Source organism: Theropithecus gelada, chromosome X, assembly GCF_003255815.1.
Source record: "Theropithecus gelada isolate Dixy chromosome X, Tgel_1.0, whole genome shotgun sequence".
Lineage (NCBI taxonomy): Eukaryota > Metazoa > Chordata > Mammalia > Primates > Cercopithecidae > Theropithecus > Theropithecus gelada.
In genome coordinates this window covers 60,109,661-60,123,579 of record NC_037689.1, presented here as the reverse complement: position 1 = coordinate 60,123,579, position 13,919 = coordinate 60,109,661, and positions in this window count along the sequence as shown.

Sequence of the window (13,919 nt, the reverse complement as noted above, 5' to 3'; positions counted from 1 at the left end):
GCTCTTTGTACATCTTGTTGAATTCAGCTGTAAATTTATCTGGTTCTTGGGATTTTTTTTTAGGATTGGTAGATTTTTTTAAATTACTGACCCAATGTTGTGACTCAATATTGGTCTATTCAGAGTTTCAATTTTGTTCTGGTTCAATCTTGAAAGGCTGTGCATTTTCAGGTGATGTGGTTTTGTTGTGTCCCCACCCAAATCTCATCTTGAATTGTAGCTCCCATAATACCCATGTGTCATGGGAGGGATCTAGTGGAAAGTAATTGGATCGTGAGGGTGGTTCTTTCTTGTGCTGTTCTTATGATAGTGAATAAGTCTCATGAAATCTGATAATTTTATGAAGGGAGTTTTCCTACACAAGTTTGTTTTTTTTTTTTTTTTTTTTTTTTTCCTGCCATACAAGACGTGACTTTGATTCTTATTTGTCTTCCACCATGATTGTTAGGCCTCTGCTGCCATGTGGAACAGTGAGTCAATTAAACCTCTTTTCTTTATAAATTACACAGTCTCAGGTATGTCGTTATCAGCAGCATTAGAGCAGACTAATGCAATAAATTGGTACTGGGAGAGTGGGGTACTGCTGTAAAAATACCCAAAAAATGTGGAAACAACTTTGGAACTGGGTAACAGGCAGAAGTTGAAACAGTTTGGAGGGCTCAGGAGAGGAAAGATGTTGGAAAGTTTGGAACTTCCTAGTTACTTTTTGAATGGCTTTGACCAAAATGCTGAAAGTGATATGGACAATGAAGTCCAGGCTATTGTGGTCTCAGATGAAGATGAGGAACTTGTTTGGAAATGGAGCAAAGGTGACACTTGCTATGTTTTAGCAAAGAGACTGGAGGCATTTGGCCCCTGCCATAAAGATTTGTGGAGCTTTGAACTTAAGAGAGATAATTTAGGGCATTTAGCATAAGAAATCTCTAAGCACAAAAGCATTCAAGAGGTGACTTGGGTACTGTTGAAAGCATTTAGCTTTATGCATTTATAAATATATGGGTTGGAATAGGAACTCATATTTAAAAGGGAAGCAGAGTATAAAAGTTTAAAATATTTCCAGCCTGGTGATTTCATAGAAAAGAAAAACCCATTTTCTGAGGAGAAACTCAAGCCAGCTGCAGAAATTTGCATAAGTAATGAGGACCCAATGTTAATTGCCAAGACAATGGGAAAAATATCTCCATGGCTTGTCAGAGGTCTTCACGGAAGCCCCTCTCATCATGAGCCAGAAAGTCTATGAGAAAAAAAAATGGTTTCATGGGCCTGGTCCAGGGCCTTGCTGCTTTCTGCAGTCTCAAGACTTGGTGCCCTGTGTTCCAGCTATGGCCAAAAAAGGGTAATGTAGAGCCCAGGCCATTGCTTCACAGGGTGCAAGCCTTAAGCATTGTTGGCTTGCATGTGGTGTTGGGCCTGTGGGTGCACAGAACTCAAGAATTGAAGTTTGGGAACGTCTGCTTAGATTTCAGAGGATGTATTAAAACTTCTGGATGTCCAGGCAGAGGTCTACTGCAGGAATGGAGTGCTCATAGATAACCTCTGCTAGGACAGTGCAGAAAAGAAATATGGGGTGCAAGCCCCCACATAGAGTTCCCACTGGGGCACTGTCTAGTAGAGCTGTGAGAAGAGGGACAGTGTCCTTTAGACCCCAGAATGTTAGATCCACCAACAGCTTTCACTGTGTGCCTGGAAAAGCCACAGACACTCAGTGCCAACCCATGAAAGCAGCAGGGAGGGGAATTGTACCCTGCAAAGCCACAGGGACGGAGCTACCCAAGACCATGGGAACCCACGTCTTGCATCAGCATGACCTGGATGTGAGACATGGAGTCAAAGGAGATCATTTTGGAGCTTTAAGATTTGACTGCCCCACTGGATTTCAGACTTGCACAGGACCTTCAACCCCTTCATTTTGGCCAATTTATCCCATTTGGAATGGGTATATTTACCCAATGCCTGTACCCCCATTGTATCTAGAAGTAACTAACTTGCTTTTGATTTTATAGACTCATAGGTGGAAGAAACTTGACTTGTCTCAGATAAGACTTTGGACTGTGGACTCTCGAGTTAACAATGAAATAAGTTAAGACTTTGTGGGACTGTTGGAAAGGCATTATTGGTTTTGAAATGTGAGGACATGAGATTTGGGAGGGGCCAGGTGCAGTATGATATGGTTTGGCTCTGTCCCCACCCAAATCTCATCTTGAATTTTAGCTCCCATAATTCCCATGTGTCATGGGAGAGAACTGGTAGGAGGTAATTGAATAATGGGGGGTTGGTCTCTTCCATGCTGTTCTCATGATAGTGAGTAAGTCTCATGAGATCTGATGGTTTTATAAAGGGAAGTTTCCCTACACAAGCTCTCTTGCCTGGCAGCATGTTAGACATGACTTTGCTCCTCATTTGCCTTTCATCATGATTGTGAGGCCTCCCAGCCATTTAAAACTCTGAGTCAATTGACAGTCTTTCCTTTTTAAATTACCCAGTCTCAGGTATGTCTTTATTAGCAGCATGAGAACAAACTAATATACTAGAAATGTATCCATTTCATCCAGTTTTTTTTAGTGTACATAGAGTTTTTAAAAGTAGTCTCTGAGGATCTTTTGTATTCCTGTGGGATCAGTTGTAATATCATCTTTGTCATTTCCAATTGTGCTTATTTGAATCTTCTCTCTCTTTGTCTTTATTAATCTAGCTAGCACTTTATAAATCTTGTTTAACCTTCAAAAAACCAATTTTTTAGTTTTATTAAACCTTTGTATGTTTTTGGCAGGTCCAATTTCATATTGTTCTCTTCTAATTTTAGTTATTTCATTTATTTTGCTAGCTTTTGTTTTATCTTGTTCTAGCTTTTCTAGTCCCTTTAGGTGAAATGTTAGGTTGTCAATGTGAGATCTTTCTACCTTCTTAATGCAGACGTTTATTGCAAATAACATTCTTCTTAACACAGCTTTTGCTTAATCCCAGAAGTTTGGTATATTGTGTCTCTATTTCATTTGTTTCAAAAGACTTTTGAAACTTCTGATTTCTGCCTTGACTTATTTCTCCAAAAGTCATTCAGGAACAAGTTTAGCTTCCATAAATTTGTGTTTTATTTTTATTTTTATTTTTGTGTGTATATATTAATGAAGTACATGAGATATTTTGCTATATGTGTGCAATGTGAAGTAATTACATCATAGAAAATAGGGTATCTATCCCCTCAAGTATTTACCATTTGTGTGATCTGAGAGTTCCTCTTGATTTTATTTTTATTTTTATTCCACTGTGGTCAGAGAAAGTGCTTGCTATAATTTCAATTTCTTTGAAATTTTTGAGACTTGCTTTATGAACAAGCATGTGGTCAGTCTTAGAGTATATTCCATACACAGATGAGAAGAGTGTATATTTTGATATTTTGTGGTTGTTGGGTGAAGTATTCTGTAGATGTATATTAGGTCCACTTTGTCAAGTGTTGAAATTAATTCCAACATTTCTTCATTAGTTTTCTGTCTCAGTGATCTACTGCTGTCAGTGAGGTATTTAATTTCTCCATAATAATTGTGTGGCTAAATCTTCTCTTAGGTCTAGTAGAAATTAATTATAAATTAATTATTTATTAATTATTAATTATAAAGTAATTTATAAAACTGAATGCTCCAACATTGGGTGCATATATATTTAGGATAGTTATATCTTCTTGTTGAATTGAACCCTTTATTGTTATGTAATGTCCTTCTCCATCCTTTTTTACTGTTGTTTTAAATTCTTAATTTCTGATACAAGATGTGATGGTTAATACTGAGTTGCAACTTGATTGGATTGAAGGATGAAAAGTATTGATTCTGGGTGTGTCTGTGAGGGTGTTGTCAAAGGAGATTAACATTTGAGTCAGTGGGCTGGGAAAGGCAGACCCACCCTTAATCTAGATGAGAACCATCTAATCACCTGTCACCAATCCAGGATATAAAGCAGGCAGGAAAACATGAAAATGTTAGACTGGCTTAGTTGCCCAAGCTAAATCCTTCTTCCATACTGGATGCTTCCTGCCCTCGAACATCAGACTCCAAGTTCTTCAGTTTTGAGATTTGGATTGGCTTTTCTTGCTGCTCAGCTTGCAGAAGGCCTGTTGTGGGACCTTGTGTTCATTTGAGTTAATACTATTTAATAAACTCATATATATACACACACACACACACTCTCTCTCTCTCTCTCTCTATATATATATATATATATATATATATATGTTTTTCCTTCACTTGGTACACTGATTCCTTTCAACCCCCACATCCTCACCACCTGTTTGTTTGTTTGAGCACCGATAAATAGCGTGGACTCCCAGAGCTTGGGGACTTCGCAGCCTCTACAATCGCGATTGCCCCCACTTTCTCTCTCAAACTGTCTTTTTCTCATTCCTTCGACTCTGCTGGACTTTGTCACCCCCATGACCTAGTGTTGGGTCTGATCACCCCAACAGAGGATGACACACACAGATTGCTTCCAGGTTACACAACTGTCCCTGGCTGCAAGTCTTGCTGCCCAGGAGAAACCTCAGCTTCAACAACTCTCCTCCCACTCCAGTCCTGTGATGGGAGACAGCATCATTCTAGTGGCTAATTATAGGTGCTCTTCACACTCACCACTAAATTCTGGCTGTGGAATCCCTTCCTTCACCTCAGAGCAAATGGTCCAATTTCTGAATCAAGGCTAGAATGCCTTCAGTGGCTGCCCCTGTAAGGTTGCCAATACAATGACCAACTTTGTATGAGCCTCAATTAAAAATGGTGTTCGCCTCTCAGCCCCAGGTCTGGGAAAATTTCTGCAGCTTTTCCCAGTGTCTTTTCCTCTCTTTTTTTCTCAGCCTCTCCCCAAGTTAGCTCCAGAGCTTGGGAGAAACAGGGTGCTCTTCCTTGGCCTGAGTTGCATAGATCCCTATTGGAAAGGTGAGCTACGTAGGAAGACTGAGTGGCTCTCTCATGTACTGGAGCTTCACTCAATTTTATCAGCTGAATTCTGTTATGGGAACTGCCTGATTACCTTTTCCTCTCCAAGGTCTGGGGTGTTCTCACTATTCCAACAAATTATTATTTTCCTTCTTCTATTAAGGTTCATAGAGTTGATCTTTATGTGCTATTTTGCTATTTCCAAATGGTGGAGACATGATAAAAGTCTCTAATCCACAGTTTAAGAAAAACGTAATTTGTAAAAACCTGATGAGTTTCTTGGTATCAGAATACGTGTTGTATTTATCTTTGTTTTCCCAGGATATAGCACATTATCTAGCACATAGTAGACCACACTTGTTGGTCAATGTTATTTATACTTTGTTTTATCAATTCATGACTGTAACATAATCATAATCTAAGAGGAAAGATGTTGAGAGACTAAAAGATGATATGAGGGTGGGTTGTGATAGGTTGCCTGTACTAAAGCAAAACAAAAACCAGTAACAACAATGAAATACATGCAAAAGGGGGAACAGCTAGCAACAGTAAGAATATGTAATGTTCTGCATGGAATCTAAGGATATTTGGGGAATGGTTAGCATACTATATAAAATTATTATTTTTAAATACAACACTATATCCCAGAGATAGCTTTATAAGAGTATATAGAGATCTACTTCACTGCTTTATACAGCTTCCTTATACTCCATTGTGTTGACTTACCACACCCTGTCTTTAACCTCCATCCTGCTGACAAATATTTGAGTCAGTGTTTCACTGGTACAAATTATGATTTAATGAATACCCTTCACATGGAAATTCAATTTTAGGTGTTTCTAAAAACAAACCTACTAACTGAGAAACAAATAATAACAAGATATATTGTATCTACATTTGACCAAATTAAATACTCTCATTTTGGAAAATATTTAACAATTGTTTAAGGCTATCTAAAGTACTTCTTTCAGTTGTTAACTCCATCATCCTATGCCTAGACTGAGAGATAAAGCTGGAGGATTTTTCCAAACCTGAATTAATGTGGAATATTTACATCAAATATAATTTGAAATATTTACATCAAAACAAGTTTTCAAAATACATAAATACAGGTAATTTAACGTTAGAGCCCAGTATCTTCTTTCAAAACATCTTGAATGAGAAAAATCTAAAACAAGCTAAAACAGGCTCTAACTATAATAGAACAGAAAAAAAGAACAATTTCATTACTTAAAACTCTGAAAATATGTCTATCTTACAGAAATATAGCAGTTCCATCAGGAAAATGGGACAATAGGTAGGTTCCCAACTTCATTGTAAAATCATTTTTCTTAAGAATAGATCATGAAAGACCTCAAAAATGCAAATAATTGGTCCAGGTAGCTTTAGAGACTCTCCATACTAATTGGCCCATGCATTTGGCTGGAGATTCTCTTCTGAGGATCTTGCCTTCATATTGGATCCTCTACTAAGGATCTTGCCTTAGTATTGGAAATGTCCTTCTGAGTGTTGTAAAATCTGGATGAAGGAGGTTATGCCAAGAAGGGAGCAGTAATAAATACATTTATGAAAACTAAAAATAGAACTCTCATTCTATCCAACAATCTCACTACTGGATATCTACCTCAAGGAAATCAATATGTCAAAGAAATACCAGAATTCAGGTATTTATTGCAGCACAATCTACAATAGCAAATATATGGAATTAATTTAAGTGCCTATCAGTGGATGAATAAAGAAAATGTGGCATATATACACAGTGGAATACTATTCAGCCATGAAAAAGAGTGAAACCATGTAATTTGCTACAATATGGATAGAATTGAAGGTCAATATCTTAAGTAAAATAAGCCAGGCACAAAAAGACAAATATCACATATTCTCACTGGAGATAGAGGGTGAAAAGATAGTGAACAGAGACTGGAAAGAATCAGTGGGCAGATAGTGAGAGAATGAATAGAAATGAGTTAAAGGGCAAAAACGTACAGTTAGATAGAAAAAGCAAATTCAATATTTGATAGCAGTGTAGGATGACTATAGTTAAAAAGGTATCGTACTCAGAAGATGGACACCTTAAATGTCCTGATTTGATCACGATGCATTACGTACATGTAACAAAATTTCACATGCACCACATAAATGTGAATAAATTTTTAAAAGTTGGGCTGGGTGGGGTGGGCCATGCTTACAATCCCCAGGCTTTGGGAGGCTGAGTTGGGAGGGTTGTTCAAGGCCAAAAGTTTGATAACAGCCTGGGCAAAATAGTAAGACTCCATTTCAACAAAAAATAATAAAAATACATTTAAAAATTAGCTGGATGTGGTGGGGTGCACCTGCAGGTAGTCCTAGCTACTTGGGAGGCTGAGGCTGGAGAATTACATGAGACCAGTTCAAGGCTGTGGTGAGCTTTGATCAGGACAGATCCTGTCTGTAAAAAAATAAAAAATTAAAAAATAAAGAAAAGAAAAGAAATAGATTTGTGAGCTGAGGCATTAAAAAGAAAAGCCTCATGTGTAGGTGCTAGAAAAGAATAAGTATAAGTTAATCTAGTATTTTTATACTTATTTCAGAAATCTTGGTAAATCACTACACTTATAGTTAACTATTTGCCTTAGGAATAATTGTGTGATTCTAATATTCTCTAGTTTACTAATGTTTCTGAATTCCTGAATACTTCATTGCTTATGAGCCCTTTCACTAAAAAACATAGTTTGCTGTTTGTTTCCCCCTTAACCCACATATATATAAAACCATATATATAACCCAAATATATATATATATATGTGTATATATATATATATGTGTGTGTGTGTGTGTGTGTATATATATATATATATATATATATATAGCTTTACAATGTTTCTTGGGGAAGGAAGGAAAACAATTTGCGAAAGAATACTTTCAGTATTGCCAGCATTGTCAGAGAATTTTACCTTTTGATAAGACCCAGGAAAGGAAGAGAAAGCCTAGAAGAGTGAAGGAGTGACAGAGAGAATAGAAGAAAAAAGAGGAAAAACAGGGCGTTTAAAGTAATGATGACATAAAAATTGAATTAGACTGTGAGACCATAACAAAAGAAGCTACATAGACTTTTGCTATATTAAAATTTACAAAAGTGTTGACACCCTTCAATGCTTCTTTCCTTCCCCAATACACATGAATAGCTCTGGAGCTTTCATTTAAAATACGCTAGCTCAGCCCTGGTTACACATTAGAAAGGTTACTTCTTCTAAGTTAGGTGTTCAGTAAAAGAAATGTCATTTAAGGCCTCTTTGCATTTAAATGTGGCATAGCTTTAATGCTAGTTCCATAATGGAATGTTTAAACATTATCTGAATAATGTAAAGACTATCTCTGGGGGAAAAATGTACACCTAGTTGCAACTAAAAATCATAAAAAATGGTAAATATTCGACCATCCAGAAAACCCCTTTCCACCTAGTTTCCTCTACCCCAGCTATACTGACTTTGCTCTTTCTCCAACATGCCAAATTTCTTGTTTCCTGTAAACCCAAATTTGCACTTACTGTTCTTTCTAGGTGGCACACTCTGTCCCGAGGTCACCTATGACTTGCTGCTTCCTTTCATTCAGGTACTTGCTCAAATATCCACTACTACTAAGATTCCTTTTCTGACTACCCTTTCAAAAAATGGCATTTGTAATATTCTCTAATCCTATTTTGCTTGGTTTTCCTCATAGCACATAACACTGCCTGTCATATTAAATTTATTTAGATACAATCTTTCTTCACGATACTGTATAATCCACTGGAAAGGGATTATATCTTTTTTTCTTCACTCCTGTCTTATCATTTTTCCAAACAGTGTTTAGCACATATTAAAATAAAATGTATCACTTATTGAGTGCTTACTGTGTGTCAGGTACTTTGCTAAACAGTTTGCCTTGATTAACTCATTTAATCCCTAAAACAGCCATTATTATTTCCACTTTAGAGGAAAAAGAAAGTAAAGTTTATATCTAGTAAATAAGCCAAAATTCAAACACAGACCACAATATTATATGGTTTTTCACTGTAATAGATGTTCAATACTTGTTAAACGAAGAACCTTTGGCTTACATTGACATGTTGACATTAATATCTCAAATAGTATCTTAGCTTCCAGTGGACGTCAATGTAATTCATAATTTTGTATTTACATTTACAGCACCAAATGAAATATATGAAAAGAACTTTCAAGGCAACAAGTTATTTGCCATGTTAAAGTGAGCTCCTACTTGCTGGCAGGCATTTTCCTTGTATTATGTGATTTAATCTTCATGACAACCATAAAAGGTTAAGTACTACCTGCTCTATTTCACAAATGATGAAACTCAGGCCAAGTTCAACGACGCATAAGGCCACATAGCAAAAACTGTTTCCATTGGTTCAAAGGCCTTTTTAAAAAACACTTCTTAACATCTTTGCAACTGGGGTGCATCTTTAAAGTCTTTGGCTTCTAACAAGTATAATTGCCCATTTTATTTTTGTATCTCTTAGTAGTACATAAAGAAATGATGAATCTTAAAATTAATTGGCATCTTATAATCATGGCATATGATAAAGGACAATGATAGTATGCAAATGCATGCAGAAGTGACCAAACTTAACCATTTTTCTATGCTGCTGACAGTTGTCTTGCTTGATTTCTAATTTTGACATCAGTTACCCTTCTCTTGTGGCAGGCAATATAATTAACCACTGTAGAGCTTCAGTAGTAGACAAATGCAGAAATACTCAAACTCTGCCTACCTCTTAAGGCCTACTGTTGAGGATCTGTGGTCTTAGTAACCTAGGATTCTTATACTTTTGGGTTTGACATTTATGTCTTTAATCCATCATGAGTTAATTTTTGTGTAAGATGTGAAAAGGGGGTTCAGTTTTCATTTTCAGCATATGGCTAACCAGTTCTCCCAGCACCCTTTGTTAAATAGGGAATCCTTTCCCCATTACTTGTTTTTGTCAGGTTTGTTGAAGATCAGATGGGTGTATATGTGCAGTATTATTTCTGAATTATTTATTCTGTTTCATTGGTCTATGTGTCTATTTTTATATCAATACCATGCTGTTTTGGTTACTGTAGCCTTGTAGTATAGTTTGAAGCCTGATGCCTCCAGCTTTGTTCTTTTTGTATAGTTTTCTTTTCTTTTTTTCTTTCTTTTTTTTTTTTTTTGCTGTACAAAAAGAACAAAGCTGTTCTTTGATTTTGGCTATACAGGCTCTTTCTTGGATCCATATGAATTTTAAAATAGTTTCTTCTAATTCTGTGAAGAATGCCAATGGTAGTTTAATGGGAAGAGCATTGAATCAATAAATTACTTTGTGCAGTATGGCCATTTTCTTTTTTCTTTCTTTCTTTTTTTTTTTTTTTTTTTGAGACGGAGTTTCACTCTTGTTGCTCAGGCTGGAGTGCAATGGCACGACCTCGGCTCCCTAGTAGCTAGGATTACAGGCGCCTACACCACACCCAGCTAACTTTTTGTATTTTAAGTAGAGATGGGGTTTCATTATATTGGCCAGACTGATCTCGAACTCCTGACCTCAAGTAATTTGCCTGCCTTGTCCTCCCAAAGTGCTGGGATTACAGGCATGAGCCACCACACCTAAATATGGCCATTTTCCCAACATTGATTTTTTTTCTATCCATGAGCATAGAATGTCTTTCCATTTGTGTCCTCTCTTATTTCCTTGAGAAGTGATTTGTAGTTCTCCTTGAAGAGGTTCTTCACTTCCCTTGTTAGCTGTATTCCTACATATTTTATTCTCTTTGTAGCAATTGTGAATTGCTCATTAATGATTTGGCTCTCTACTTGCCTGTTGTTGGTGTATAGGAATGCTTCTGACTTCTCTACATTGATTTTGTATCCTGAGACTTTGCTGAAGTTGCTTATCAGCTTGAGAAGCTTTTGGGCTGAGACAATGGGGTTTTCTTGATACAGGATTATGTCATCTGCAAACAAAGACAATTTGACCTCCTCTCTTTCTATTTAAATACCTTTATTTCTATCTCTTGCCTAATTGCCCTGCCCAGAACTTCCAATACTACATTGAATGGGAGTGGTGAGAGAAGGTATCTTTGTCTTATGCCTGTTTTCAAGGAGAATGCCTCCAGCTTTGCCCATTCAGTATGATATTGGCTGTGATTTGTCATAAATGGCTCTTATTATTTTGAGATATGTTCCTTCAGTAGCTAGTTTATTGAGAGTTTTTAACAAGAAGGAATGTTGAATTTTATTGAAGACCTTTTCTGCGTCTATTGAGATAATCATGTGGTTTTTGTCTTCCGTTCTGTTTATGTGATGAATTATGTTTATTGATTTGTGTATGCTGAACCAGCCTTGCATTCCAAAAATGAAGCCAACTTGATGGTGATGAATAAGTATTTCGATGTGCTGCTGTATTTGGTTTGCCAGTACTTTATTGAGAATTTTTGCATTGATGCTTATCAGGGATATTGGCCTGAGGTTTCTTTTCATTTTATTTTTTTTCTTTACCAGGTTTTGATATCAGGATGATGCTAGACTCATATAATATGTTAGGGAAGAGTCCCTTCTTTGTAATTGTTTAGAATAATTTCAGAAGTAAGGGAGTCCTACTTCTGTTAGAATTCAGCTGTAAATCCATCTTGTCCTGGGCATTTATTACTGCATCAATTTCAGAACTTGTTATTGATCTATTCAGAGATTCAGTTGTTTTCTGGTTCAGTTTTGGGAGAGTGTGCATGTCCAGAAATTTATCCATTTCTTCTAGATTTTCTAGTTTATTTGCATAGAGGTGCTTATAGTATTCACTGATGGTTGTTTGTATTTCTGTGGGGTCAGTGGTAATATTCCCATTAACATTTTTATTGTGTCTATTTGATTATTGTCTCTTTTCTTCTCTATTAGTCTAACTAGTGATATATCTATTTCATTATTTTTTTCAGAAAACCATCTTCTGGCTTAGTTGATTTTTTTGAAGGGGGTTTCTTAGGTCTCTATTTCATTCAGTCTCACTCTGAGCTTGGTCATTTCTTGTCTTCTTCTAGCTCTGTGGTTTGTTTCCTCTTGTTTCTCTAGTTATTTTAGTTGTGGTATTAGTGTCAATTTGAGATCTTTCTAGCTTTTTGATGTGGGCATTTAGTGCTATAAATCTCCCTCAACACTGCTTCATCTGCATCCCAGAGATTCTGGTATGCTGTCTCTTTGTTCTCATTAGTTTCAGAGAACTTCTTGATTTTACTTAAATTTAATTATTTATCCAGGAGTCATTCAGGAGCAAGTTGTTCCATTTCCATGTAGTTGGGTGGTTTTGAGACAGTTTCTTAATCTTGAGTTCAAATTTGATTGCACTGTGGTCTGAGAGACCGTTTGTTATGATTTCAGTTATTTTGCATTTGCTGAAGAATGACTTACTTTCAATTATGTGATCAATTTTAGAGTAAGTCCCAGGTAGCACCAAGAAGAATGCATATTCTGTTGTTTTGGGGTGGAGAGTTCTGTAGATATCTATCAGGACCACATTATCCAGAACTGAGGAGTTCAAGTCCTGAATATGTTTGTTAATTTTCTGTATCAGTGATCTGTCTAATATTGACAGTGAGGTTTTTAAGTCTTTCACTATTATTGTGTGAAAGTCTAGGTCTCTTTGTAGGTCTCTATGAACTTGTTTTATGAATCTGGGTGTTCCTATATTGACTGCATATATACCTACAAAAGTTAGCTCCTCTTCTTGAATTGACATCTTTACCATTATATAATGTCCTTTTTTGTCTTACTGATCTTTGTTTGTTTAATGTCTGTTTTGTCAGAAATTAAGATTGAAACCCCTGCTTTTTTCTGTTTTCCATTTGCTTGCTAACTTTTTCTCTTTTTATTTTGACTCCATGTGTGTTTTTGCATGTGAGATGGGTCTCTTGAATACAGCATATCAATGGATATTGACTCTATTCAGCTTCCCATTCTGTGTCTTTTAACAGGGCATTTAGACCATTTACATTTAAGGTTAATATTGTTATGCATGAATTTAATCCTGTAATCATAATGTTAACTGGTTATTTAGCAGACTTGTTTATGAATTTGCTTCATAGAATCACTGGCCTGTGTACATCAGTGTGTTTTTATAGTTGCTGTAATGATTTTTCCTTTCCACATTTAGCTCTTCCTTCTGGAGCTCTTCCAAGGTAGGCCTGGTAATGACGAATTTCCTCAGCATTTCCTGTCTGAAATAGACTTAATGTTTCCTTCACTTATGAAGTTTACTTTGGCAAGATATAAAATTCTAAGTTGGAAATACTCTAAGAATGTTGAGTATTGACCCCCAATCCCTTCTGGCTTATAGGGTTTCCACTGAGAGGTCTGCTGTTAGTTTCCTGGGCTTCCTTTTGTAGGTGACCTGGCCTTTCTCTTTGGATGTTCTTAACATTTTTCCCTTCATTTTGACCTTGGAGAATCTGATCGTTGTGTCTTTGGGTTGTTCTTCTCATGGAGTGTCTTACTGAGGTTTTCTGATTTTCTGAGTTTGAATGTTGTCCTCTCTTGTTAGGTTGGGGAACTTCTCCCGGATGATATCCTGAAATGTGTTTTCCAACTTGGTCCTGTTCTCCCCATCTCTTTCAGGTACCCCTATCAGTCATAGGTTTGGTCTTCTCACACAATTCCATAGCTCTCAGAGGTTTTGTTTGTTTCTTTTTATTCTTTTTTTTTCTAGTCTTGTTTGCTGTCTTATTTCAGCAAGATAGTGTTCAAACTCTAATATCCTTTCTTCTACTTGATGTATTTGGCTATTGATATTTGTATTTGCATTGTGAAGTTATCGTGTTGTGTTTTTCAGCTCCATCAGGTCATTTAGATTCCTCTGTAAACTGGTTGTTCTGGTTAACAGCTCCCATAATGTTTTAAAATGATATTTAGCTTTCTTGCAATGGGTTAGAACATACTCCTTTAGCTGAGCAAAGTTTATTATTATCCATCTTCTCCAGTCTACTTCTGTCAAGTCATGCATCTCAGCCTCAGCCCAGTTCT